The sequence below is a fragment of the Acinonyx jubatus genome, chromosome A1 (genome assembly GCF_027475565.1).
Source record: "Acinonyx jubatus isolate Ajub_Pintada_27869175 chromosome A1, VMU_Ajub_asm_v1.0, whole genome shotgun sequence".
NCBI lineage: Eukaryota > Metazoa > Chordata > Mammalia > Carnivora > Felidae > Acinonyx > Acinonyx jubatus.
In genome coordinates, this window is record NC_069380.1 from 53,547,085 (window position 1) to 53,573,454 (window position 26,370).

The following is a 26,370-nucleotide window of genomic DNA, read 5'->3' on the forward strand; positions in this document are numbered from 1 at the left end:
TACATTTAAAATATCTTACAATTTTGTCAGTTATGCCTCAATAAGGCTGAAAAAAAATCCAAACAGAACGTAGCTTAAAAAATGTGAATAGATAAGTGTAAATGGAATTACTTTTCATTTTAAAAATAATTACCTTTTTCTCTCTATTAATAAAGGGGATTTTGTTTATTTAATTTTAATTTATTTAATTAATGTTTAATTTAGTAATGAGTTACATTACTTTCTCTATTAAGGTATATTGTAATATTAAAAAAATAACTATCTGGACTAATATTTCTTTAAAAGTAGGAGGAGGGCAGTGTGCCTGGGTGGCTCAGTCTGTTAAGCGTCCAACTTGGGCTCAGGTCATGATCTCACTGTCTGTGAGTTTGAGCCCCACATCTGTTCTGTGCTGATGGCTCAGAGCCTGAAGCCTGCTTCAGATTCTGTGTTTCCCTCTCTCTCTGCCCCTCCCCAGCTCGCACCCTGTCTGTCTGTCTCTCTCAAATATAAATAAACATTAAAAAAATTAAAAATAAATAAATAAAAGTAGGAGGAGGGGGATGTCTGGGAGGATCAGTTGGTTAAGTGTCCAACTTCAGCTCAGGTCACCATCTCAAGGTCTGTGAGTTTGAGCCTCCATCAGGTTCTCTGCTGTCAATGCAGAGCCTGCTTTGGATCCTCTGTCTCCCTCATTCTCTGCCCCTCCCCAGCTTGCACTCTCTCTCTCACCCTCTCTCTCTTTCAAAAATACATAAACGTTAAAAAAAAAAATAGGAGAGATTTACATTGAAAGTTTAGAGTTGGTGCTTCTAACAATCTTGTATTAATATGGTAATTTTTTATCATTGCTAACTGGGTGTCCATTTATGCCCAGTTCTCATTTTAAATATTAAAATTTTATTTTTGTTTATAAGCGAAATAAATGAGAAAATTAAAAAAATGGAAGATTATCACACTGAAATTTCCAGATCCTATGTGTTGTTCAATGTTTACTTAGTAGGTGCTTCAGATTTTTTTATTTTCCTTTCTATATTTATGGAATATAATTTGGGCTTCAGAGCTCAGTGAACTAGACTTATATCCATATCTCTGCGCTGAAAAGGTCGCTGTCCTTAATAAAGATACTTAATTCTTCTGTGTCTCTATTTTCCCGCAAGTAGAGTAGGAAAATAACAGCATTCACCTCATTGGGTTATTGTGATATGCAGGGCTGAGATAAAACATATAAGCCATTTAGTACAATACCTGTTATAATAAATAATAAATGATAGTGTTATCATTTTTACATATTTTGCATTTCATTTTTCCTCAAAAAACTAAGTGAAATGGGTACTGTTATCCCCATTTTACAGATGATGAAGATGAGAATCAGAGAAATTAAGTAAACTTCTGAATTCTGTGTAAGCCTAGTTCTATCTGGTTGCAAGATCACTTCTCCCATAGTATATACACCACATTGCCTTAAACAGAGTTTGATTCAGCTCTCTTCTTGAATATATTTTATATCAGCTTCAAAAATCTGTATGAGCCCTTTGGAGGCCATTGTTATTTATTTTTCAAAGCTAACCTTTAGAGTCTGTCTGAAATAATATTTTTTAAAAATTTTTTGTCAGCTTGTTATTTACCTAGCAAATCCCCTAGCTAGGTAATGAAGTGGTTGTGGTCAAGTGGTACGAAAGTATTAATAAGAATAGTTACCATTAATTACGAACTAAAGAGTGAGCACTTTGTATTGACTTCTGAAGTTTCCACAACAACCCTATCCATTTTATGGGGGAAGAAACCGAGTTTAAGGAATTTAACCTAAGGTCACACAGCCAGCAAGTGACTGAGCACAGAACTGCACCAGCTTTAACTGATTCTTGTTTCCTTTCCTGATTACTAAACCAATGATTCTCAAATCTGGGCAACTTGAATCCTTACACAAGGAGTAAAATCATGATTTCTGGATAATGGACATAAATCTCTCTGATTTTGCAGTGTTGTCTAGAACACTGGCCTCTACGCATGTGTCACTGAAAATCATTGCCAGTGTCTAAGAGGTCAAGAGTGCATCAAGGACGTAGACCAAATTTTGTCCGAACTTAGTCTAGTTTCCTCCAATTTAAATTTAGTGGTACATGTAGCGGTTCCCATTCTCAGTCATTAGAAAAGAAGAACAAAGAAAAGGTGTGAAGGGTGGGAAGGAAGGTGACAAGTAAAAGGAAGGAAATCCAAAACTGGATATAACCTCCCCCATTGTCATGCTTTGTCCATCTATTTTCAGTAAAATGTGGTTTTATGAGTATGCACCTACTTGGATTGTTATATTTCTAGAATATATTTAGATCTGGGATTCATACTGCATAATTTTTTCCTGGTGAAAGTTGCATCACCTAATTTCTTAGAGTAAAATATCTGTTCTTGCAAATCTGTAAGGGCATGTTGGCCACTCAGAAATGAGCGCCTGGGATTTTTTTTTTTAATATAGGAATAATCCCAAACGCAAATCTCCAAGTCTGGAAATAAGACTTGTTTAGAGTGAGCAGAGACGCACCAGGTATTCCTGACACTGCACAGTAAAGCAATGCTTGCATATAGAGCTCAAATGTGACAGCCATTACTTTGAGGGCCCAGGCGAGGCCATGTTTCTCCAGCAGGAAGTGTATCATGTGTGTGCAGAGGCTCTCTCCCTCTGCAGCCTTGCAGTCCCTCGGCAGTGTTCCTTGCCTTCTCACCCCTGTTCTTCTCACCCCTGGTCTTCTTCGGTCAGCTTCTAGCCTCAGGCCCTTGCTAGCTTCATTTAACAATCTTGGACACTCACGAGAGGAGATATGAACATGGCAAAGAGGATTATGGGTAGGGGACAGGTTTAAGAAGGCAAAATTTGAGAGTCAGATTTGGCAACGTGCAGGACGTGTTTTAGATTTTATTAATTTTATTTATTTAACTTTGTTTTTATCTCAGCACCCATCATCCTCCCATAATGAACTCCAGATGATGTTCTAACAGAGTTGGTGGCCTCTGCAAACAGAGCCAAATCAGTAGAATCTAAAGTCATATTATTTATTAATGACTTAATGTTTAAAAAAGGCAGTGCAATTCACTAAAGAGGATTTTTGGTGAGGGATGCTTTAAATGAGATGCTAAATCAGATGCTGTTGACGGGAGACATTTATTCATTTACGGTGACCCATCTTGACTTTTATTTTTTAATTTTTTTATGTATTCCTTGAGCTGAGAGTTAGAAAAAAAAGTTATGTACATGTTTCAAATTGTTCATATTTGGGTTGGGGATTGTGTTGTAACATTTAACAACAAATTAACAAACTGATTTAACAGTCTGTTAAATTAACAAATTGATTTAATTGGCCATGCTTTTTCGTATGTACAGTAAAGATTATGTAAAATACTATCTTACTTTTATGTATGTGCGAGTATGGGGGGTAATTTTTTTTTTTAAGATTAAAGCACAGTTTAGAATGTTGCCAAAGTAGAACAGTCTGTGTCTAAAGTAAATTCAGAGACTTAAAGCCAAGTAATTGGTGAGCAGGTTCTCTCGACTTATATAACCAAATATTAGAGCACGTTATCTATGTGATTAAGGTGTATGACTTGAAATTAAACCATCAGTTTCAACTTTTCATCCATGATGTTGAAATATGGTAGGGTAAATTAGACCAGCTAAATATTATTCAACTGTATGTATTATAAACATGTAGATAAATCTATGCTGAAAACATATTTTATACCAAAATATGTCAACATTTTTATATTAAAAGCAAAATATGAATATTCTGTTAGCAGTTGGTTCATATTTACATTTTATTTTCTTACTTCCAGTCTTTACTTCCCCATTTATTAAACCATTGAGCAACAGAGAAAGGCCAAGGTTTTTTTCACCTACTGTAGCCCAGATAGGATGTATTGCACGTGTTACTTGAATAAGTTCTCACAGGGACCCTGATAGAAAAGTAGTTCTTCCTAATTGTTCGAGGTGAGGGAACTGAAGCACAAGAAGAATGTTTATTCGTATCACTAAGAGGTTTAAGATTTGGAAATAGAGGGGCGCCTGGGTGGCTCAGTCGGTTGAGCCACCGACTTTGGTCATGATCTCACAGCTCGTGAGTTCGAGTCCCACGTCGGGCTCTGTGCTAACAGCTCAGAGCCTGGAGCCTGCTTCGGATTCTGTGTCTCCCTCTCTCTCTGCCCCTAACCCACTCACATTCTGTCTCTGTCTCTCTCAAAAATATATAAACAGTAAAAAAATTTTTAAAAAATATTTGGAAATAGAAATCAGCTCTATATGAATCCAACAGTCATCTTTTCTACTGGTCCAATCTAATTTTCAAAATCTCTTGTCAACATTTAGTGCCTTGATTAAAAAAATCTGATGACTCTCAAATCTTTATTGCTATAAAATTCCTTAGCATGGCATTTATTTTTTTAAAGTTTTTATTCAAATTACAGTTAACATACAGTATAATACTAGTTTCAGGTATACAGTTTGGTGATTCAACAATGTGGATGGACCTAGAGAATATTATGCTAAGCAAATAAATCACTCAGAGATAGCATGGCATTTAGTATCCTCCCTAATACAGCTCCCTCCATGTTTTCCTACTTAAGTCTCACTACTTTTCTTTGCTTATCTTATTATCAACTCAATACAGAATTGGCATTTCCTTAACAGGCCCTGTTTTGTTTTGTTTTGTTTTGTTTTGTTTTTTTCCCTCTGTTTAATGGATCACCCTATTCACTTCTGCTTGGGTTATTTTCTCTCTTACCTGTATTTGTTGAAATCCTATATGTCGTCCAAATCTTAGGATAAATGCCACGTCTTCCACGAAGCTTCTCCTCATCTTTCTTAGGCAAGCCCTCATAAACCATTGCTTATGTTGGGAACCTGGGCAGTCTCTCCTATGTTATAGTTATTTGTGCCTCTGTTTTATCTCCTTTATCGGAGTCTCAGAAGGAAGACACTCATCTTTATATTTTCCAACTGTGAAAAGGCAAGGTCTTGCTATGTGGTAGAGGTTCAATAATTATCTCTTGACGAAGTGGGTTAGAGTGACAGGAAACTAAAGAATAATTTCAATTTTATTCTTTATTAGTGACGTCCCAATATATGTGGTTGATTCTCATAGAACTTTTTAGAACTGTTAAAATGAAATTTGCTAACAACAGAATCTCCAAATGTTATCCCCAGGATAGGTTCTGGAATTGTAATATATAAAACCCTCTTGTAAGCTCATGGAAATCATTTCAAAATGTCAAAGATTCTGGATTTGAAAACAATGATGATGACATTAATATGGAAAACACACGCAGTAATTAAGGATGCATATGTATGTGTGCATGCAATATGTTCAATTTTTTTATCAGATTGATATCCTTGCTTACTAAAGAATAGAACCCACTTGTGACAGAGAATGTTAAGATAATTTTTCAGTAACACATGCAAGCTACAAGTTATAACAGTAAAAAAAATATTATAAATTAAGGCACCTGGGGGTCATTCATCTCAGCTGGCAATACACCTGAATAAAAAAAGGAGAGCTGGACTTAATCTCCATGCCTGTCATTTATTTCTTTCACACAAAAAGTATGGGACACAGGTGGCCAGAAGTCAAAGATCATACTCTGCCTGAATGCTTCTTAAAGCATGGTACATATGGATGGGACCTGCTGGGTGAAATCAAAAAGTCACTAGAATGGGGTTCAATTTTAGTGACCCAGGTCAAAGGCCGTACTGCTTTTGGTGTTTTACAAATGTTTGACAGATTAAATACCCACCTCCTAGGGATAACAAATAGGCCATGGGACTAAAAGTATTCATAAGCATTAAAGCTTCATTCAGAATTCTTCTCATGAAGGATGTAGGTCACATAAAATTAGTAATACGGTTACAATAATTTTTTCCTGTTGTCAAAAAATTATACGCTGGACAATATCCCTGAGTGTAATTGCAGATCATCCAATATGAAGAGTAGAAAAAAAAAAAAACAGAAAAAAAGCAGTTTATAGACCTGACCCTCCCTGAAACATAGCATTACCTTTTACATATTTTTTCATATTTGCCACATTCTTTTCTTTTTTTAAAGTTTTTTAATGTTTATTTATTTTTTACAGAAAGAGAGAGACAGAGAGTGCCAGGGAGGGAGGGGCAGAGAGACAGAGACACAGAATCTGAGGCAGGATCCAGGCTCCCAGCTGTCAGAGCAGAGCCCAACGCGGGGCTTAAACCCACGAATGCAAGATCATGACCTGAGCCGAAACTGGACACTCAACTGACTGAGCCACCCAGGCATCACAGCCACATTATTGTCTTAGATGCAGTGCCATTTTTCACTAATCTGCTATTCTGCATTTTTTATAGTTCAGTATTTCTATAAAATTGATCTGGTATAAAGATACATTCTGACATAATCTGTGTGTGTTACTGGAGCAATAATGTACGAAAATGTATGAAAAAGTGCTTTACACATAATGCAAAATGCTCTGAAATTAAGACAGTGTGTTTATTTATTGACTGATTGATACCTTAATGATTGATTTTAAACATATTGGTATCAAATTGGCATAAACTGGAATATTTTACACTTCTGTACATATCATGGTTACTATTAGAAACCATTACCATCATGTAAGAATAACCAATGTTATCACTGTATGGAGAATAGCAAATAATTGATTTTTCCAACTGATATCAAAGTTGTAAGGGATCCATTATTCACCACATAATTTTTATCTTATTTGACATTCTTTTTTCTTTAAGTTTATTTATTTTTGAGAGGGAGAGAGAGAGAGAGAGAGAGCGAGCATGAGCAGGGGAGGGGCATAGAGAGAGGGACAGAGAATCCCAAGCTAACAGCACAGAGCCCAATGCAGGGCTCGAACTCACAAACCGTGAGATCATGACCTGAGCCAAAACCAAGAGTTGTACGTTTAACCAACTGAGCCACCCAGAAGCCCCTTATTTTACATTCTTTGTGTCATTATTACATCTCTTCTTCAAATTTAAGCAAATATGGAAGATAAAAGTTGGACATTGATCAACATGAAGAATTTTCTTTATTTTTTAAAAATATTTTCTTATATAGGAAATATAATTCATTTTTTGACAGCATACTATTAATTGTAAGATTTATGTTTTTTCATGTTTCAGTTATACAGTTTGGAAAAGTTCATGTTCTTTTTTTAATGTTTCAAATTTTTATTTAAATTCTAGTTAGTTAACTTATAGTATAATATTAGTTTCAAGGCACCATTTTTATTTAACACAGTTTCTATTCACATTTGAACTCTTTCGGAAAATATGCTTACAAATTAATTTTTTTTGTAATATAACTTCCTCTTCTTAGTGTTCTTTTACAATTTGAAAATAATAATTTAATTTCCTTTGTGGCTTTTTGTAAACCAATGGATTAAATTATTGTTGAGTGAGAATCACCTTGAGGGTTAAAATACTGATTGCTGGGCCTTACCCTAGAGTGGGCCTGGCTGGGGTCTAGGAACTGTCATTTCTAACAAATTCCCAAAGGATGTTGAAGCTCTTGGTCTGGAGATCACACTTTGAGAATCACTGATCTAAGCAATGTGCCTTCACAATGTTCACTTCATAAAAAGTGAAAGAATGCTCTTAATAATATGGATATGGTCAAGTATGCCAATATTTTATATCTTACAGATTTAATAGTAACACTTTCTTTAGTTCCTACTTTTATCTCGATGTTTTATCAAATAATTTGTCTTTCTTCCTAAGTTATGTCTCACCATCAACATTATTTTCTTTAATAGTAATTCTTAGAAGATCTAAAAACCATTTTAAAAGAGTTTTTATTAATTAATTTTTTGGCATCCTGTTTGCTATCAATATCATTGTTATTGCTTTTTGAATCAGAGATAATGCTGATTCTATTTATACAAGGAAGAAGGTAACTGAAAACTCAAGCCATTCATTTTCTAAATTAAATTACAGTTTAATTACTGATTGCAAGATTTTACAATGTGTAATTTCCTTTTCATCAGAAGTAGTTCAAGCCACCTCTGCCTCCAGTGCTTTCATTTTATATTGGTTATTGTCTGCATTTTTTTCTCAGAAAGTAATGCCTTTGTCACATAGACTTTACAGTAATTCTAGGTTACTCTAATGTTAACATATAATATGGAAAGTCTTGGAGAAAGTGTGCCCAAACCAATTACTTTTCATATGCACTTTAGCAGGTGAAATATATTGAGCCTACTGTCAATGTCAGATTTGTGTACCAGAACTTATTAATGTTGTTCTAGGCAAAGAGATTGGCAGAAGGAAGATGGGGACCTAGAGATCTGGGATGTGAATGAAGCACTTAGCATCATATAAACACAACAGTGGGTCTTGCTTTTGGTTTGCTAGTGTGGACTTTTATCCCTCATTCTCCCTCTGATTATGTAGTTTTGTTTGACGCTATGTCTGTGTTGATTTCTTTAGATAAAGAGACAGAGGAAAATAAGGAATAGTCTTGGTGCCCATACTTTCTAATTTATAGTAATTAATTCTAATTATCACTATCCTCATTGTAGATGAAACGTTCTAATTGTTAGCTATTATTTTTTTCTTTTTTTATTTAAATTCCAGCTAAGTAACATACAGTGTAATATCAGTTTCAAGTGTATAATTAAGTGATTCAACACTTCATACAACACACAGTGCTCATCACAATTGCCCTCCTTAATCCCCATCACCCGTTTAACCCATGCTTCCACCTCCCTTCTGGTAACCATCAGTTTTTCTGATGTTAAGAACCTGTTTATTGTTTTTTTCTCTCTTATTTCCCTATGATCATTTGTTTCTTAAATTCCACAATGAGTTTCAATAATTATTCATATACATGTACTGATTTGCTAACTTTTAGACTTCTATTTGTGCACACATACAAACACCACACACAAGGTTTTCAGTCTTAAAAAAAATCAGAAAGGATTAACAGCAGGCAAGTAAAGGGATATTGTCAATGTAAAAACACATGCTGATAATGCATTGTCCTTAACTTTGTTATTTAACTACCTCTTGAAAACATAGATTTGACATATAGTTTTAGATGTTCAGACTGATTTTTATTTTTAACTTAATTATATATATTTGAAAAAAATATGTATGTGTGTATAAATATACATATACATACATACTCCTATGTATATCTATATAAATATATACACATATACCTGTATATTACATATACATATATTTGTGTGTGTCCTGAGGGGTAAAGAGAAAGGAGACACTATAGAAAAAGCATTATGTAAGGGCAAAGATATGACTATGAGAAGTGAAAACAAAACAAAACAAATAAAACAAAACAAAAATGGCAGAATCATTGTTTATTCTTATTTTCTTCTGAAAAATGTTATCAAATATATCTAATCACTGTGAGTATATCTTAGCACCCCAGTCTCACTTTCCTCTTCCCATTCAGACTCAGGTATATTCTATCAAAAATTGTAGGTAAAGTCCTGGGGCGCCTGGGTGGCTCAGTCTGTTAAGCATCTGACTCTTGGTTTCGGCTCAGGTCATGATCTCACGGTTTGTGAGTTCGAGCCCTGCATTGGGCTCTGTGCTAACAGCACAGAGCCTGCTTGGGATTCTCTGTCTCCCCTCTCTCTCAGCCTCTACCCCACTCATGTGCTCTCTAAATAAATAAACTTAAAAAAAAACTGTAGGTAAGGTCCTGCTATAATTTACAACAGAGTATAAAAGAGTCAACTGACATTTCTTTGAGATTACAAATAAATTTTCCATAAATTAAAAAATTTCATGTTTACTGCTACTATCACAGTGAATTTATTTGCTAATTTCTCCCTCAAATGATTTATATTTTAAAATAGTTTTTTTAATGTTTTCTTTATTTTTGAGAGAGAGAGAGAGAGAGAGAGAGAGAGAATGCGAGCAGGGGGAGGGGCAGGCAGAGAGGGAGACACAAAATCTGAAGCAGGCTCCAGGCTCTGAGCCGTCAGCACAGAACCCCACAAACTGCGAGATCATGACTTGAGCCAAAGTTGGATGCTTAGATGACTCAGCTACTCAGGCGCCCCAAATGAGCCATTTGGAAAAGTTCTCTAAGTGAAGCAATTCAAAATAGAAATAGGAGTTGTAGTTATGCACAAAGGTGTGTGTGTGTGTGTGTGTGTGTGCATGTGCTCATGTGTGTTTGAATATGTTGGGAGGTAAACTCTACTGAGAGGAAGTCAGGAAAAGATTGCCTGTGAGAGAATCTTAGCCTCATGGTAAGCTCCACTCTGGAAATATATGATGATTTTTCATCAATAACATATTAATGTTTATGTATTTACACTTAACTTGAATATGCTCCATTTTTCATACTATAGTTTATTTCCTTTATGCATATTGAGTATTTTCTTTTTTTTATTTTTTTTTAATGTTTATTTCTTTTTGAGACAGAGAGAGACAGAGCATAAATGGGGGAGGGTCAGAGAGAGAGGGAGACATAGAATCCAAAGCAGGCTCCAGGCTCTGAGCTGTCAGCACAGAGCCCGACGCCGGGCTCGAACTCACGGACTGTGAAATCATGACCTGAGCTGAAGTCGGATGCTTAACCGACTGGCCACCCAGGCGCCCCGAGTATTTTCCTCCATTAGACTATAAAGCTTATTATTTTGAAAAAATAATACATCCAGTATTATACATATGGGATCTAGGCAACAAATTTTGACCAACAGAATTATTGTCCCATTTCCATCCTACAGCTGTATCCTCTAAAGGGGTAGCAAATAGAGTGCAGTGTCAGATATTTAGATATTCTCAGCCAAAAAAACAGATAGAAGGAATAATGTTAATAAATGAAATATTTGGCTATATTTACATCATGGAATTTCTCTCTTTCTTCACCCACATTCCTGCTTCCAGACATCCAAGCAGATGGCAACCTTTTTTCAAACCTTGAAAGTTAATTTTAAAACTGATTTAAAAACAGAGTAATGGTTTTCAGGTTGAATATTTCTAAGAAAAAAATAGGGAATCATTTTTATCTAACTTTTGATATAGTATTTTTTGATAAGGAGGTTTCCTGCGAATGAATAAAGGAGATTTGGAATTTGATACCCTTTCATAAATCAGCTCTCCAAACATGGGACTCCACTTTTCAAAATTCAGCTAAGAAAGTAACATCTGCCTAAGTAGGAAGCATGTCAATTATTGGCATTCCTATGTAATATTCTGAAATACCACTCACTGAGGTTTCAGTACCTAACTCTTAAGCTACCTTTCACCTTTTTTTCTGTTTTGTGGTTTGTTGTGCAAGACTTCACACTTTAAACAACTGAGAAAAACAGAGAGTTACAATGACACAATGCAAGGGCCAAGTTGTGCTCAAAACTTTGAATTAGCCCCCCCGCAGTTGCCTGCCTCCAGGTGATTTGTTATCTCCTAAATGCATGTTACTCTAATCATTATTATTAATTAATTAATTAATCTATTTTGACAGACAGAGAGAGCATGAGAGGGGGAGAGAGACACAGAGGGAGAGAGAGAGAGAAAGAGAGAGAGAATCTTCAGCAGGTTCCATGCTCAGTGTGGAGCCAATGTGGGGCTTAATTCCACCACCCTGGAATCATGACCTGAGCCGAAATCAACAGTTGGACCCTCAACTGACTGAGCCACCCAGGCACCTCCTTAATGCATTCTTAAAAGCCAATTCCCTCCTGTTGCTTGTCAGAAATTGAAAGCCAGTTTATTTCAGAAAAAACATGAGTTTATAATACTTTTATTTTTCATCTATAACACAAAGCCGAAGAAACGATCTACTTATGAAATATGGAAGTAACCTGGAGCTAGATGGATATACCAAAAGAGTAAAGGAATTTGCATTTGAGTTGCTGCATGACATTCAGGACAGAAGCAGACAAGGTGAAGGCAGAGACAATCTGCCGTTGGTAAAACAGTTGACATCAGAAATTCCCTGCTGTTGGCAGCAAGAAGAGTTCTCCAGCTAAGGTGAAGACACTTTAAATTCTGATTTAATCCTTCTACTTGTTTTTCCCCCGTGTATTATGGTTCTATAGCTTTGAGTTTTCTGTGAGACCTGGTCCCATGTTGGTGATTACTGTTTTCCTTCTAACCATACAGATTCGGAAACAAAATCATCTGCTACTTGAAGTAACATGATGGAGACTCTTGCCAGCATGACAGGCAATGCTCATTTATTTTGTTGCCAGTGGTTGCTGTAAAAAAAGTGTCAGCATACTGCTTAAGTGCACATTTTTATACCAAATGGTGGAATATCTTAATGGCTTAGTGTGCCAAAGGCAAATTCAAATTTCTTTCAAGGATTCTAGTTATGAATATATTTTAAATTGTTTTCAAATCTAAAATAAAATAATTAGTGATCACAACATGGGACCAGTCTTATTCTCCGTATAAACTTACCAGAGTTTGACTGAAATCACTTATTGTGTAACATTAAATGTTCACATTGACTATGATGAGGCAAATTATTGCACATGAGCAACTAACAAACCACAAGAAAGTAAAAGACCATTAATGCTGAAGGGGGAAGATTAAACTGGGTGGTTTAAATTGGGTAGTTCTTGCAGGGGTAGGTATGTAAACCCAGAGTGGTGGTACAATGTTCTGTCTCAGTCTTTGTGCCACAGGTTGTCAGTGACAATTCTGTTGAACTTCTGAGCACTGTAGGGGCACAACAATATATATCCTTCATGTTGGAAGTGGGGGAAGGTCTTTCTTGCCCCATCTCACAAGCCTTTGATGTGATTGGCTTTAAATTAATAATTTGATCCATTTCCCTGCAAGAGCAGTTTAGCACACGGCTTTTGGCCTCTGCTTGAATGGGTCCTCCAGCTCTGCAACATAGTGACTATGCGACTTTGAAACTGTGTCTCCATTTCTGTATCAAAGAATATGTAGCCAAGAAAGGAATTTATAGAGTTAAATAGGGATGAAGAGAGGTAAATATAAACGTAAAGTATCTAATACATAGTAAGCACTTACTAAACATTAACTTACAGCATGATGAGGCAAACGATATTCCACCTATTATTTATCTGTCATCATCATCTATTCATCATTCATCTACCTTCTGACTTGTTACAAAACGCATTCAATGTGGACAAAGCTATTCTACTAAAAGAAAACATGCACATCTTCTGGGAGTTATATTAGCGTACTCAGGAATTTCAGGCAACCACTTGAATTTGATGTTACCTCTCCTGCACTCTGTCCTTCATGATTTAACATGAAGGTCATATAGAAATAGGAATGAATCTTCATGAACTGAGTAAATTACACTTTCCTCTCCCTGTGCAAAGCCTGTAGTTTCCTCAATGGAGTGAAGTAGGTTTGTTGACCTCCATTATCTGGATTTGTAAGGTATCAAACAAATCATTTCATTTGGTCTGCACTTCTCAATTTGGGGAGGGCTGATACAACATGTGATACTAAAGCAGGAAACTAAAATCAGAAAATATAAAAGCAGCCACATTAAAGGGTAGCTTAAGAAAGAGGTACAAGCCAATCAACGTTGAAGTTAATAAGAAGTGGACAGATCATTCTGTTTGGTGGGACTCATGATTAAACTTCAATTCCACATGGCACTGTGCAACTGGATATAGATGGATGACTTCAGATATCAAGTGAGGACATAAAATACTGAAAGAAGAAGCAAAATTCCAAAATAACTTTTGTGGTTGTAATGTACTCTTTTATTTTGGAGAATTTTTTCATGGTTTGCATATTATTAACAACTCCAGATGGGTGGATTTGCCCAAGAGCCACACTATAAATCATCATCAGAGTTGGTTGTGATAGTTACTATTAATGCTTGTGTTCCATACTAAAATGTCTTTTTGTCTGACTTTCTCTTCTTCTTTTGCATTCTACTGATCATCAATCACAAAGGCAGCTTGGCCATTTCTCTCTGTCTTGCCTCAGTGAACTTCGACTTTCCTTGACCATTAACCCCTCACTGGAATGCACACAGCCTGTACGCCTCTCTGGGCTCCTATTCACCTCTCCCAATGAGCCTCTCTTCCTGGCACTGAGCTGTAAGGCAATATTTTCCATCTGTTGAATGAAGAGCATGACACATGCAGTTCGATATGGTTTTGGGGCCCACAGCAAACCAACGATGCACAACTCACTTTTATTCCACAAGCCTGTGGGAACCCAAAAAGATAAGAGACCTTTCTGCTAGGCTGAACACAGAGCCTGGTATTCAGAAACAAATATGCCTTCCTGAAACACTCAATATGTTTTATATTCAAGCCAGAAACATTGCGGGTTGGAATAATCTAAGGATAAATCTAATCGGAAGTTATCTTGAAATGTGTGAGCAAGCTTCTCTTTCATACACCAGCTGTTTTCTTTCCAAAGAATGTTTACTGGGTGGGGGATTAGCCTGTTTATTATGCAGTAGCAAGAAAGTTTTGTCTGTTTCAACAGAACCTACAAGGCCTCTCCAAGGAGGAGAGATGAAGAATGGTTCATCATGAGCTCAGAGAAATTTGGGGGGCTCTGAGACTATCACATCCTAAATATGGGAAGATTTCTCTTTATATAAAAAGCATTTACAAATGTGTCATGGCTGCTAGTTCTCAATATCAGAATGTTTGTGCCAAATTCTTAAAATAACATTGCTAAGGGTACAAAATACTTTTTACAAACACTATGTCATGCTATAAAGGATTTGTGATAATTGCTAATATATATGGTTCCTTAATATACACATTTGGGGAGAAAATTGAGTTTCTAGGTATTCTTAATAGGATCATTACCTTCATTTTTAAAATTTTTTATATTAAATATAATTTATTGTCAAAATGGTTTCCATACTACACCCAGTGCTCATCCCAACAAGTGCCCGCCTCAATGCCCATCACCCACTTTCCCCTCCCTCCCACCCTCCATCAACCTGTTTGTTCTCATTATTTAAGAGTCTTTTATGATTTGCCTCCTTCCCTCTCTGTAACTTCTCCCCCCCCACCTCTCCCCCATGGACTTCTGTTAGGTTTCTCAGGATCCACATATGAGTGAAAATATATGATATCTTTCTCTGTATGACTTATTTCACTTAGCATAACACTCTCCAGTTCCATCCACGTTGCTACAAATGGCCAGATTTCATTCTTCCTCATTGCCAAGTAGTAGTCCATTGTATATATAAACCACATCTTCTTTATCCATTCGTCAGTTGATGGACATTTAGGCTCTTTCCATAATTTGGCTACTGTTGAAAGTGCTGCTATAAGCATTGGGGTACGATGCCCCTATGCATCAGCACTCCTGTATCCCTTGGACAAATTCCAAGCAGTGCTATTGCTGGGTCATAGGGTAGATCAATTTTTAATTTTTTGAGGAACCTCCACACTGTTTTCCAGAGCAGCTGCACCAGTTTGCATTCCCACCAACAGTGTAAGAGGGTTCCCGTTTCTCCACATTCTCTCCAGCATCTGTAGTCTCCTGATTTGTTCATTTTAACCACTCTGACCTGCATGAGGTGATATCTCGGTGTGGTTTTGATTTGTATTTCCCTGATAAGGAGTGACATTGAGTGCCTGTTGGCCATCTGGATGTCTTCTTTAGAAAAGTGTCTATTCATGTCTTCTGCCCATTTCTTCACTGGGTTATTTGTTTTTCAGGTGTGGAGTTCGGTGAGTTCTTTATAGATTTTGGATACTAGCCCTTTGTCTGTCATTTGCAAATATCTTTTCCCATTCCGTCGGTTGTCTTTTAGTTTTGTTGATTGTTTCCTTTGCAGTGCAGAAGTTTTTATTTTGATGATGTCCTAATAGTTCATTTTTGCTTTTAATTCCCTTGCCTTTGGAGATGTGTCAAGTAAGAAATTGCTGTGGCTGAGGTCAGAGAGGATTTTTCCTGCTTTCCCCTCTAGGGTTTTGATGGTTTCCTGTCTCATATTCAGGTCCTTTATCCATTTTGAGTTTATTTTTGTGAATGGTGTAAGACAGTGGTCTAGTTTCATCCTTCTGCATGTTGCTGTCCAGTTCTCCCAGCACCATTTGTTAAAGAGACTGTCTTTTTTCCATTGGATATTCTTTCCTGCTTTGTCAAAGATTAGCTGGCCATACTTTTGTGGGTCCAATTCTGGAGTCTCTATTCTATTCCATTGGTCTATGTGTCTGTTTTTGTGCCAATACCATGCTGTCTTGATGATTACAGCTTTGTAGAGGCTAAAGTCTGGGATTGTGATACTTCCTGCTTTGGTTTTCTTCTTCAAAATTACTTTGGCTATTCGGGGCCTTTTGTGGTTCCAAATGAATTTTAGGATTGCTTGTTCTAGCTTCGAGAAGAATGCTGGTGCAATTTTGATTGGGATTGCATTGAATGTGTCGATTGCTTTGGGTAGTATTGACATTTTAACAATATTTATTCTTCCAATCCATGAGCATGGAATGTTTTTCCATTTCTTAGTATCTTCTTCAATTTCCTTCATAAGCTTTCTATAGTTTTCAGCATACAGATCTTTTACATCTTTGGTTAGGTTTATTCCTAGGTATTTTATGCTTCTTGGTGCCATTGTGAATGGGATCAGTTTCTTTATTTCTCTTTCTGTTGTTTCATTATTGGTGTATAAAAATGCAACTGATTTCTGTACATTGATTTTGTATCCTGCGACTTTGCTGAATTCATGTATCAGTTCTAGCAGACTTTTGGTGGAGTCTATTGGGTTTTCCATGTAGTATCATGTCATCTGCAAAAAGTGAAGGCTTGACTTCATCTTTGCCAATTTTGATGCCTTTGATTTCCTTTTGTTGTCTGATTGCTGATGCTAGAACTTCCAACACTATGTTAAACAACAGCAGTGAAAGTGGACATCCCTGTCGTGTTCCTGATCTCAGGAGGAAAGCTCTCAATTTTTCCCCACTGAGGATGATATTGGCTGTGGGCTTTTCATAAATGGCTTTTATGATCTTTAAGTATGTTCCTTCTATCCAGACTTTCTTGAGGGCTTTTATTAAGAAAGGATGCTGAATTTTGTCAAATGCTTTTTCTGTACCGATTGACAGGATCATATGGCTCTTATCTTTTGTATTAATGTGATGTACCACATTGACTGATTTGCAAATATTGAACCAGCCCTGCAGCCCAGGAATAAATCCCACTTGATCATGGTGAATAAATCTTTTTATATGCTGTAGAATTAAATTTGCTAGTATCTTGTTGAGAATTTTTGCATCCATATTCATCAGGGATATTGGCCTGTAGTTCTCTTTTTTTTTTGCTGGGTCTCTGTTTGGGAATCCATGTAATGCTGGCTTCATAGAATGAGTCTGGACGTTTTCCTTCCCTTTCTATTTTTTGGAACAGTTGAGAAGGATAAGTATTATCTCTGCTTTAAATGTCTGGTAGAATTCCCCAGGGAAGCCATCTGGTCCTGGACTCTTATTTGTTGGGAGATTTTTGATAACTGATTCAATTTCTTCACTAGTTATGGGTCTGTTCAAATTTTCTATTTCTTCCCATTTGAGTTTTGGAAGTCTGTGGGTATTTAGGAATTTGTCCATTTCTTCCAGGTTGTCCAGTTTGTTGGCATATAATTTTTCATAGTATTCCCTGATAATTGCTTGTATTTCTGAGGGATGGTTGTAATAATTCCTTTTTCATTAATGATCTTATCTATTTGGGTCCTCTCCCTTTCCTTTTTGAGAAGCCTGGCTAGAGGTTTAGCAATTTGTTTATTTTTTCAAAAAACCAACTCTTGGTTTCATTGATCTGCTCTACTGTTTTTTTAGATTCTATATTGTTTATTTCTGCTCTGATCTTTATTATTTCTCTTCTGCTGGATTTGGGGTATCTTTGCTGTTCTGCTTCTATTTCCTTTAGGTGTTCTGTTAGATTTTGTATTTGGGATTTTTCTTGTCTCTTGAGATAGGCCTGGATTGCAATGTGTTTTCCAAGACTGCCTTCACTGCATCCCAAAGTTTTTGGACTGTTGTATATTCATTTTCATTTGTTTCCATATATTTTTTAATTTCTTCTCTAATTGGCTGGTTGACCCATTCATTCTTCAGTAGGATTCTCTTTAACCTCCATGCGTTTGGAGTTTTTCCAGAATCTTCCTATGGTTGATTTCAAGTTTCATAGCATTGTGATCTGAAAGTGTGCATGGTATGATCTCAATTCTTTTATACTTATGAAGCGCTGTTTTGTGACCCAGTGTGTGATCTATCTTGGAGAATGTTCCATGTGCACTGGAGAAGAAAGTATATTCTGTTGTTTTGGGATGCAGAGTTCTAAGTATATCTGTGAAGTCCATCTGATCCAATATATCATTCAGGGCCCTTGTTTCTTTATTGATCCTCTGTCTAAATGATCTATCCATTGTTGTAAGTGGGGTATTAAAGTCCCCTGCAATTACCACATTCTTATCAATAAGTTTGCTTATGGTTGTGATTGTTTTATAAATTTGGGTGCCCCGAATTTGGTGCATAGACATTTATAATTGTTAACTGTTCCTGATGGATAGACCCTGTAATTATTATATAATGCCCCTCTTCATCTCTTGTTACAGCATTTAATTGAAAGTCTAGTTTGTTTGATATAAGTATGGCTACTCCACCTTTCTTTTGACTTCCGGTAACATGAGAGATAGTTCTCCATCCCCTCACTGTCAATCTGAAGGTGTCCTCAGGTCTGAAATGAGTCTCTTGTAGACAGCAAATAGATGGGTCTTGTTTTGTTTTTTAAATTTTTTTGTGTGTTTTATTTTATTTTTGAGAGAGAGACAGAGTGTGAGTGGGGGAGGGGCAGAGAGAGAGGGAGACACAAAACGTAAAGCAGGCTTCAGGCTTCAAGTTGTCAGCACAGAGCCTGATGTGGGGCTCGAACTCATGAACCGTGAGATCATGACCTGAGTGGAAGTCGGATGCTTAACTGACTGAGCTACCCAGACACCCCGATGGGTGTTTTTTTAATCCATTCTGATACCCTATGTCTTTTGGGTGGAGCATTTAGTCCATTTACATTCATTGTTGTTATTGAAAGATATGTGTTTTGAGTCATTGTGATATCTGTAGGTTTCATGCTTGTAGTGGTGTCTCTGGTACTTTGTGGTCCTTGCAACATTTCACTCACAGAGGCCCCCTTAGGATCTCTTGTAGGGCTGGTTTAGTGGTGATGAATTCCTTCAGTTTTTGTTTGTTTGGGAAAACCTTTATCTCTCCTTCTATTCTGAATGTCAGACTTGCTGGGTAAAGGATTCTTGGCTGCATATTTTTCCTGTTCATCACATTGAAGATTTCATGCCATTCCTTTCTGGCCTGCCAAGTTTCAGTAGATAGGTCTGCCACTAGTCTTATGGGTCTTCCTTTGTTAGAGCCCGTTTATCCCTAGCTGCTTTCAGAATTCTCTCTTTATCCTTGTATTTTGCCAGTTTCACCATGATATGTTGTGCAAATCGATTCAAGTTATGTCTGAAGGGAGTTCTCTGTGCCTCTTGTATTTCAATGCTTATTTCCTTCCCCAGATCGGGGAAGTTCTCAGCTATGATTTGTTCAAGTACACCTTCAGCCTCTTTCTCTCTCTCTTCCTCTTCTGGAATTCCTATGATACAGATATTGTTCCATTTGATTGCATCACTTATTTCTCTAATTCTCCCTGGTACTCCTGGATATTTTTATCTCTCTTTTTCTCAGCTTCCTCTTTTTTCATAATTTTATCTTCTAATTCACCTATTCTCCCCTCTGCCTCTTCAATCCATGCTGTGGTCACCTCCATTTTATTTTGCACCTCATTTATAGCATTTTTAATTCATCATGACTATTTTTTAGTCCTTTCATCTCTGTAGCAATAGATTCTCTGCTGTTCTCTATCCTTTTTTTCAATCCCAGCAATTAATTTTATGACTATTATTCTAAATTCTTGTTCAGTTATATTGCTTAAATCGGTTTTGATCAATTTGTTAGCTGTCACTACTTCCTAGAATGTCTTTTGAGGAGAATTCTTTCATTACATCAATTTGGCTAGTTTTCTGTCCCTTATGTGTTTTAAAAGCTTGTTGTGCGCTCTGCACCTGCGAGCACTGCTATTTTAAAGGAGGGTCATACACTGTCCAGGGCCTGGCCCTTTAGGAGGTGTTTTTCAGGAGACTGTTACTTGCTCTTTTGTTGTGACTTTGATTATTTTATTACCCTACTCGTAGTGATATTTTGGAACCTCCACCAGGTGTGCTTTGATTTGTTTCTTGGAGTAGCCCTGTGTGCCAGGGAAATTTTCTTTACCAAATATTTCCTTGTCTCATCTTCCTGTGATCTGCCTTCTTACCTTTTGAAGTGCCCAGACACCCTCTCCCTTTCCTTAGCTCAGGATGGTATATAAGGCTCAATTGCTTGCTGTCTTTTTGGAGTCTCATATCTTTGTGGGGCTCCTGTACATAATTACAATGGCTTTTCTACCATTAACTTGACTGACTGTTGTCAGGATCATTAGCTTTTAAGTCAAAATAAGAGACACAACCTTGGTAAAGGAAGAAATGTTATTTAATAATATTTACTTGTTCAAACAATGTCAATTGCTCTTCAGTGCATCAAAAATCAAATTCTACTTTCTCGTGTGGTTTTCAAGACTCTTTATGACTAGACCTAACCCCACTTTGGTTAAGCAGTACCACTTACCCATATTAAAACATCCAAACATTCTAGCACTTTTTTCTGCTGTTCTGTCTGAAAATCCCTTTTACATCAATTTTACATATTGAAATCCTAACCACATACTGAGGATACTTTTATTAATTTGTCTAAGTCTTCCTCTTTCATTAATTTTTTCAACCTTCCCCTCCAGAAAAAAAAATCACATTTTAACTGTTTTGTGCTCTTAATGGCATTTGTGTGTGTGTGTGTGTGTGTGTGTGTGTGTGTGTGTGTGTTTTGACAGTTCAGTTTGCAACTACATGAAAGCTACCTTTTTTTAAATTTTTAAATTTTTTTTTGAGACAGAGAGAGACAGAGCATGAACAGGGCAGGGGCAGAGAGAGAGGGAGACACAGAATCTGAAGCAGGCTCCAGGCTCTGAGCTGTCAGCACAGAGCACGATGAGGGGCTCGAACTCACTGACTGTGAGATCATGACCTGAGCTGATGTCAAACGCTTAACCAACTGAGCCACCCAGGCACCCCTTTAAAATTTACTTTTTTTATTTTTTTATGAAAGCTACTTTTTATTATACAACTGCTTTTAGACTCTGTGCTAGATGTAATATATGTGTTACCTCATTTCATCTGTATGACAATTTTTTGAGGTTAATAATATTATCTCAATTTACAAATGAAACAGAGCTCAAGAAAGACTAGGAAGCTTGTTCAAGATTATTCAGTGCTAAGTGGTCAAACTGGAGTTTGAACATGGATATGTCTGATTTCAAAGTCACATTTTCTTCTCTGCCCTAGTTCTGTGGGTGTTTTTGTGGACATACCAACTGCAAGGCCTAGTCTTAATCTTTCTAGACTCTGTCCAGTTCTGTACTGAATGTTGCCAATCAATTTTTCTACACTAAATCAAACCTGTAAATTTTGGCCAAGTTTACTGAAAATGGAATCTAAAACTACCATTGGTTTCGTTTAGATATTTGTCTCAGATTCCACATTTGTTATATATGAAATATAAATTCCGATACATACACACAAAATACCTAGGAATATGAGGTTTATGTGTGCATAGTTAGGTGTGTGGTATAATCCTCTACTGCTTTTCAAGTAACAGACAATTTATTCTTTTAATACCTGTCACTTAACAGTTTCTCTCATTTACTGAATTCTTTATGTTAATTTTGGTAGCTAAAGCATTGAGCTATGTTTCTTATAGACAAATAAGACTGAGATCTTTCAGACGCTAAATGTAGTCATGTAGAATATTGGGGGAAAGTAACTTAGAGACAATGCCAACTATACCTTGTGGACCAAAGACATCTTACAAAATTTTTTCTATTAAAAGTCTATTATCAGCATGTGGTGGCTCCTAGGCATTAAACAATTACAATTATGATTACATGTATGCTCAATACATTTATTTGTCATTGTAAAGTTTAACAAAAATGTGTTTTTGCCAATTTCAGTGGAACAGGATATGTGTGTATGTATGTGTGTGTTTAAGAAGGAAAGTTATTGAATTAATTGGAGGAAGACCCACATCTTAGTTCCTTTCCACTTAAATTCTAATAAAATTTACGTAGATCATCACAGTTTAGTATCCTTACAAGTATACTTACAAGTCACTTGGCCATAAAATTCTTATATGCAAGATGTAATCTATTCCATGAAAATACCTACAGTTATTTTGTGTACACATGCATAATTATTCAAAGAGATAAAATACTATCCCAGGCTCCAGTCTTTCTTGCTTCTAATGTATCCTTTCTTTCAGTTACAGTGATTTTTCTCAAACACAAATAAGAATTTAACCTGTTCTTCCTCAGAGTTCTCTCTGCACTCTATGACTTTCATAATAAAGTTTAAACTTGTTGGTTTATCCATCCAATGGTTTTTGACATGATTTCTGCCTATATTAGTGTTAACAACACTTTAATTCCCCTCCATATCAAAACAAACATCTTTCTGCTTCTTGAATTCACCATGTTTTGGGGAGGGTCTAGAGATATTTAATGAAGAAGGAGAGCTGTACATTGACAAGTAAAGGAAGAGGCAGGTTTAAGTGTGCTGGGTATGAGGAGGAAGGGTTTATTCTAAAAGCAAATGGAATCAGGAACCAGAATCTGGATGAAGGACAGGTGTTATTGGTCCCTAATGCACAGATCATTCCTAGATCTATAGAGTGAGAAGTTGTCTCAGAAATTGAAGACAGGAAATGAAGAAAGAATAAAAAGGAGAAAGGAGAAAGGAGAAGGAGAAAAAGAAAGTAAGCTTAATCTTCTAATAGAACTCATCTTTACAATTCCATTCTACATTAACTATATTTCAGCAAAAATATTTTTCTGTTAGTATTATATCTACCTGACTTTATTATACTTGTGGCTTCTAGGTTATATCCTTAAAGGCATACGAATTGTTTCACATTCAATATTGTGAAACAAATATTTCTCACTTAATACTCCACAGTTAATAAATAAAGTCCTGGGTATTTGTACCCTTAATTATTATGATTAAAACATGTATTGCGGCAACAGAAATTGCTAAATAGTGATTCAGGTCATGGATTTCTTTTTCTGGTAATTATTTAGTGCTGTTGATACAACATAATGGAAATAAATACTGTTTAAAAATATAGTAATAGATTTCTTTTCCAATGTCATCTTAGCATTACATAGCACCTAAAACTTCCCCAATACATTTACAAAGAGCTTTGAGAGGGAGCAGAAGGAAAAGCTGATTCTCATTACTCTTTTGAAGTTGAGACTAAAAACAAAAGATAAGAGTCGGAAATTACTTATATCCGAGCCAGCTTCCTATCATCATTAATGAAGTTATCTTTATCTCCATGGGTTGTTTATTATTCTGATTTAATATAAAAAAGTTGATGTTTCTTAAAGACACTGTTCTTTTGAGGTTAGTAAAAAGCAGATAATAAACTACCCATAAACCACAAAAAAGGAATGTATAAATCTATGGTGCAGTTTTTATTATGTTTCAGGCTTTTTTTGCTTCTTATGTATTGATCATGACCTACATGTTTACATTAAGGTTTTTTTCTAGGCTTTGACATAAATTAATATTTAATTAAAGTAGAAAAGTAGATTCTTTAGAGGAAATTTTTCTTGGAATTATAGAATTAAACACAGCACACATTTAACTTTTTATATTTTGTAATATATATAATTTCACATATATATGTGAATATATACTTATATACATAAATATATACTTGGAATATAAATATATATAATATTATATATTATATATACATATATATGTATATATATTATGTATGTACATATACATGTACATATATATTTATATAATATGTATATATAATATAAATATATATACTTACATATTTACATATATAAGTATATATATTCATATATATATAAATATATATATATAAGATTTCACAAATTTTACCCTTGTAAATCTCACCAAGTGAGTTATTATTACATATTGGATTATCAGCTAACATTATGATAAAATAGAAAGCTAAAATAAAAGCAGATTTCTTGTCAGCCACACCTGCTTAACACTCTGTGAGTTACTATGAGAAACATGTACAAAGTTGCAATCTGATTGAGAGGTGAAGTTTACATACAGAAAACAAGCAGAGAATGCTATCTCTTGTGTAAGAGATTGAGCTGAAAGAATTGAGCTGAAAGAAGATGCTAAGCACTAACACTAAGGAAAATTGAACAGTTACCTGATGTTTCTCAGGAAGTGAATATGGGGGTTAGAGTCAAATTTTATCAATTTTTTTTTCATTTTCAGTCTTGCCACTACACCTAATTTTTTTAAAGAACATAATATAAAGGGTAGTACACATATTGTGTGAAGTGTTTCTGGGTGACATCGTGGAGATTTCTTTTCCAAATGTCATTTTAACATTACTTAGAGCTGAAAACTTTACCCATACATGTACGTAGAGCCTTGAGAGGGAACAGGAGAAAGAAAAGCTTGTAGGAAAATTTTGAAGTTTGAAATAATTTTTGAGGAAGTAGGAAAGAAAACTGCCTAAGGAAAATCAAAGATTATTAAGAAGCACTAAATCCCCAGGTGAGTGGACAACCACACATTTATGATCAGACAAATCTGTGCATTTGGGAGAATTTCCTGAGAAATGCTCAGGAGCTGAGGCATGATAATATTAAAATTCTAAGATTAGTAAATCATATTATGTTCATTTCAATCCCCCAGCCTCTTTAAAATTTTTGGTGCTCAGTGATTTGTTGTTAATATAAAGTGGAAATCCAATTTGTTTTGGATTTGACTTGCCTCTTCTCCAACCACTTAAAATCCCTTCATCCACTTGGAGATTCTCAAGGAGCATCATTTTTAACATGGGTCTCTTTCAGTGATTGTTCTGAAGACATCCATCATCACTGTGTATGATGCCCAGTACAAAGAGAACTCTTGAAGAACTCTCACATCCTGATCTCTTCTCTATTCTTGCTTTGATCTTCTGTTGAGAATGTGCTAAAGATAAAGTACCTATCAGTGTGTTACCAGCGTAAAATAAGATAAGCAAAGGGCCCTTTTGCTCAGTGAAACCTCTACCAATTGGCATTGTAATAAATAAAAATCTATCCATTTTTAATCCTTTCTTACAATTCAAACACAAAAGGAAAGGACTAAAAGTAAATGGGACAACTGTTTGTTTTCAGATCTTTCCCCAAGAGCATTAATTTACAATGAAACAAAGGATGAGACCCCAGAGTACAGAATGAATCTACGTGTGTACTGGGAACTGGGAGATGAGGGCAAACGTGAGTGCAAAGAGAGAAAGAAGATGGAGGCCCCATGATTCTGCTTCCGTGGCAACAGCCAAAGCCATATTCTGCCACTTCTACCATATCTCCTCTATTCTCTAGATGGCGGCTGCTCAGCCAAAGGAAAGAATTCGATCTGAGGTTGGAGGTTGGAGGAAGAGGAATGGTAAGTTTTCTTTGGAGCCTGAATTTGAAGAAAAGTTGAAGCATGTGAGAATAAATGAAGGTTGGGGGCGGTATTGGTGTAAAAGGGCAGCAGTCCCGTCGGAACAACGTTAGGCATTGGGGGTTACAGATCGGCAGTTTAGGCAGGTGATAAAATTTGGAGACAAATCTGGAAATCATTCACATCAAAATAATCTCTCCTGTTCAGGTGATGGATTCATCGTGGAGTTCCTCGTGGAATGAGAGGAATACTGAAAATAAAATGTAATTTAACATAGTGATTGAGAACTCAGGTCTTGGTCTCTGAGACTTTGCTGTCAATTAGTGCTCTTGGAATTTCTGTCACTTTGGACAAGATACTCAACATATTTTAGCCTCGGTGACAGCTTTGGTAGCTGGAGATCACACATACTTTGGAGAGTTTCGGCTGAGGATTAAATGGATAATGCATGTAAAGGGCTGGACGGATGCCTGGTATTTACTATGTCCTCAACTGTGCCTTAGTATTATTATTAATGTTATCATTATTCCAGGATATATAAAAATTGGCAGGCTTGCCTTTCACCAATTGTTGGTTTCTTAAACAACTATCAATCACAGTCTTCTCCACTGTATACATAGGATACTTGATAAAAATGCAAGAGGGATTTTTAATGGCTTTAAAAAAAAGTCACCGGAGTCAGGAAAAAGCACCTGGTGAATGTTAGCATATTCAAAGTCTACAGGCAATTCAATTCAACGAATAAAGGAAATCCAACATCAGTCTGAGTAACTGTCAGTCTCCAAAATTGATTTTTGTTGAGTGTGGAGTGATAATCTTTTACCCAAGTTTCTTAGGGCAAGGGTTTTAC

At 36.0% G+C, this 26,370-nt stretch overlaps 1 long non-coding RNA gene across 2 annotated transcripts in view; it reads left to right on the top strand.

Annotated features, from left to right (window-relative positions):
• LOC113601079 (uncharacterized) overlaps window positions 1–26,370 on the top strand; it is a 266,173-nt gene that overhangs the window by 226,835 nt on the left and 12,968 nt on the right. For both annotated transcript variants that reach the window (XR_008296153.1, XR_003422217.2), the window contains exon 4: window positions 25,250–25,520. This is a non-coding gene — a long non-coding RNA (uncharacterized LOC113601079). The remainder of the gene's footprint in view (window positions 1–25,249; window positions 25,521–26,370) is intronic.